The sequence below is a fragment of the Octodon degus genome, unplaced genomic scaffold (assembly GCF_000260255.1).
Source record: "Octodon degus isolate 3935 unplaced genomic scaffold, OctDeg1.0 scaffold00267, whole genome shotgun sequence".
In the NCBI taxonomy this organism is placed as follows: Eukaryota; Metazoa; Chordata; class Mammalia; order Rodentia; family Octodontidae; genus Octodon; species Octodon degus.
In genome coordinates this window covers 683,121-687,174 of record NW_004524843.1, presented here as the reverse complement: position 1 = coordinate 687,174, position 4,054 = coordinate 683,121, and positions in this window count along the sequence as shown.

Genomic DNA, 4,054 nt, shown 5'->3' with positions numbered 1-4,054 from the left:
TAAAATATCTATTTGTTTGCATATATGTGTGTGAGGTTGCTTTAAATTTTATCTCAAACGAAACTCCTGTTTACCTCACTTACTGTTAACAACAATGAGAAAAATTGAAACCAAGGGAAATGACACAGAAATGACTCAGCCAATGAAAAGTAGGATCGAGATAAGAAGCCACATATATGTGACAACCCACACCATGCTCTTCCACTATGCCACAATCAAATTCTTAAAAATTTGCCAAATCAGGTATGATACTAGCATTTATATGCAATTTACGAAATAGTTTTCATGGACTTCTGGTTATGCCTTGAATGATGCGTTAGTAAAACATTCTTTGAGAATTGTTCACTTCTTTTGAATCCATTCTTCTTATTTTGCCGAAGCACATAAAATTTAAACCTCAACATTTACGTAAGTAGTACAATTTAACTGTTTCTTAGAAATGATCAGCATAAATGTGATAGATTAGCCTGTCTAGGATGATTAAGTGTTTTGGAGAGATCCGCGTACCATCTAGAACCACCATCTTCTCCCCAAGGAAGCAGATCACTGAAAAGGAGCGAATACTTCCCGTCAGCCTGGAAGGAAGCTACCCGTTGTGTTAATATTTTCAGCACACTATTTAGCAGTCATGGTCCATAATCACTCAGGTGGGACCGTGCATATGTTGTGCTGAATTGTCATTTGTCTTTCTAGATTAAAAGCAAGCAAGCATCGTACCTGAAGTAATCCCTCAAGAAGCACTAGTAGACCTGAAATCAAAGCAGTCTCTCTTGTCAGGTCTGGGTGCTTGACTTCGATCTTCTGGCCGCTACCTCCCCACTTTGCCATCCATCATTAGTAATTCCCTGCTCCCACGTCTCTGGAGAGCAACATGTTTTAGTGCATCTCCTCCCTACTTGCCAGAAAAAAAAAGCTTTAGGAAATACAAAGCAAAATTTTATTTTCTAGGGAGTTAAATATAAACAATAATTTTCTCCTAATTTTACTTTTTTAAACATTCTACTTCACTCTTTTTTAAAAAAATATATACTTACCCATATGCACAGGGTCACTTAAATGCTAAAAGTGAAACCTTTGGAATAGTTTAAGTTTGTAATTTTGAAGGGGAAATTTATCTTATTCACTTCTTTCCCATATTCTAATTCTGAAAAAAAGTAATTCAAAAATTACTTTACATTTCATACACTGAAATAATGTTTTCTTGTTGGAAAGAATGAGTAAGATGTGTATGTGATGGTGTGAATAATGTATAAGATTTATTGTTAAATGAAAAGGTATAGAACTGTGTAAATATATTCGTATGTAAATAAATTATTTGGATAGATACATGCATACACAAACACTATGATTTCACCAAAAGTGGAAAGATATATGTGAGTAGTTTCTGAGTTGTTTTAGAAGGGAGCATTATTCATACATTCTTTTTTATTGCTTTTTTTTTTTTTTGTACTGGGAATTGAACTCAGGACCTTGCACTTGTCAGGAAAGCACTGTGTCACTGAGCTATATCCCCAGCCCATTTTACCACTGAAAGTTTTTGGTACTATGATACTTTCAATTTAAATCTATTTATTTATTTTTTATTAATTTTATTGAGAAACATATAGCAATGAGACAGTTTCAAAACTGATTAATAGGGCAGTTTCAATAATTAGTACATTGCATATTATTGTCTTCATAGTGGTTATTCATAGTACAAGATGCAGACATTATATCCTGTCCAAACACCCTTAGTACAAATCTTTCTTCTCATTGAATTAAAAGAAAGTGGCTGTATATCTATCCTAACTATTTTGTATATAAGATACTAAGTGGTCCTTCATTCATATCCCTTTCTTTTGTTTAGTTTTGCTAGAGATGGGTATTCCATGGCCATTTAAATATTGTAGGTGCATTAATTCAGCAAAATAATCCTGTAGTCCAGTAGTCCATAATAGTAGTGGGTAATCCATAGGACTGGCAATGTCAGAAATTGTTGACTTGAGCCTGTTAAAGTTTAGCATATTAATATGGTTTTACTTTTTATACCTCATGTTTACACTTTTCTGCTGGATGGTTAAGACCAAGATAAAGCAAGACCTATGTAATAAAAAATGTAACTTTTGTATCTGACAAGATCAGTCAAATCCCCTCAGGTGGAGGGGATTTGAAACCCTGTACCACACCTTGTAGATCCTTTGTCAGTGTCTGCCATGTGGATGAGTCACAGCCATTGCTTGACCAGTTTGCTCTCTGTGAAAGCCTGAGAGAATGTTTTCTCTCCATGTGACTCTCCTTGGACATACTTTACATTGTCAATCACTTGCCCCTGTGGCCCCATAAGTGACACAATTCAAGATTTCAAAAAATATTATCATATAGAATATATGCATTTTCTCATTCATCCCAGGAAAAGTGATTAAAACTCTCTTATATGTCATTAATTAAATGCTGATTATTCTCAAGAAGGAGGGTAAGGGGTAGAGAAGTTATTGATCTTCTAGAGCCCTACTGATAGAGGAAGTGCCATCTACCTTTCTGAAAGACGAAATTGAATACCCATTTAGCTAAGATACGATTCACAGTTTGTCCAAATTTCTCTAGTGTAGATTTAGCATTCTCAATCAAAAACTTTAATTGCCAGGGTAGGAAATTAAGTGGTTACTCCTAGAGAGCTTATTTGGATGTTGGCTATAACTGGAAAACTGAAACACTGAGGACACAGTAGACATTAGGGGGACCAGAGTGTTGGAATGAAAGACAAGAAAGGTCACTACAGAGTGTAGGTGCTACCATGAAAGAAGTCCTGGAGTTAGTCACCTACCTGCACAAAAGGTCCACAGAAACATGCCTTTTATATCCCATCCTTTTTCAGCAGCCATTTACACACGCTAACAGGCCATATGTTTGTCAGTCATATACTGTTGAAAATAACAGGGGTTGCCTTTTAGCTCAGTTCTTTAAGTGGCTGCTTCAACAAAGCAGTCAGGCTCAGGTTGCATGGTTCGATCCGCACAACTCAAGCCAGCCAAACCTGCCCTGAAAGCATTCAGAGAAAAAAAAAATAAGAAAGAAAAAATAAAAGAAAGAAAATAACTACAACAATATGTATATTGACACATATGTAAGTAACTTCACATATGTATGAGCATTGTGGAGAACCAGTTATTTACAAAACAACTGAGAATTACAAGTATATGAAAATTAAACTACAGTGCTAACCTAGAATATATTGCTGGAGTCTCACTGCAAATATAGGATAGTGATAACTTGGTCACAAACTTAATTCTTTCCAGGATTCTGGGGGCAAACCAAATTAGATGAGAAACAAATCAAATTTCCCCAGAAGGTCAACATTGAACCCAACCATTGAATTGGATTCAGTTCTCATTCAATTGGGTTTGTGATCAATTGTGGAAAGAATAAAACCTGTGAACTGAGGTAGAACTGCACTTAGATTGGTTACCCTACATTATTTTAACAGAATAAAATAGTAAAACATACTAGCTTATAATCTTCGTAAAAGAAGTATCTTTAGAAAGATCAAAAAGTTGTAGACATTATAACCTCAGCTTTTACTGCACACATCTTCTTCAACTGTTTTTGTTGTTGTTGTTTTTTGGTGTTTTTTGGTGGCCTGCTTAGCCCATCCTGGGGACAGGGCTGGCATGGCATGTGGTGCCAGGGGTCAGACTGTGGTCCCTGCGCACTTGCATAAGCTTGCCTAAGCAGGCACTTTAGACCACTGAGCTATCTCGCTGGCCCATCTTCTTCATCTTACGTCATCTTAACAACTCATAGTTACACTTACTCTCCCTACATTCTACAGGATAAAGCAACTTTGCTGATGACAGATAAGTCTACCACCCTTCGGTTTTCAAATAAATTTGTTCTTTCTTTAAGCTTCAGGTCATATTCTTTATAAAACTATATTTTTTCCATGTCTGACTTCTCAAAAACAAAGTTAATTCCTGTTTAAAAATAGGACAGAACTCTTTGGATTCTTCCAATTGTAACCTACTAGATTAACTTTATTAATCATTATTATTGTTACTATTACTCATAACAAAAAAAA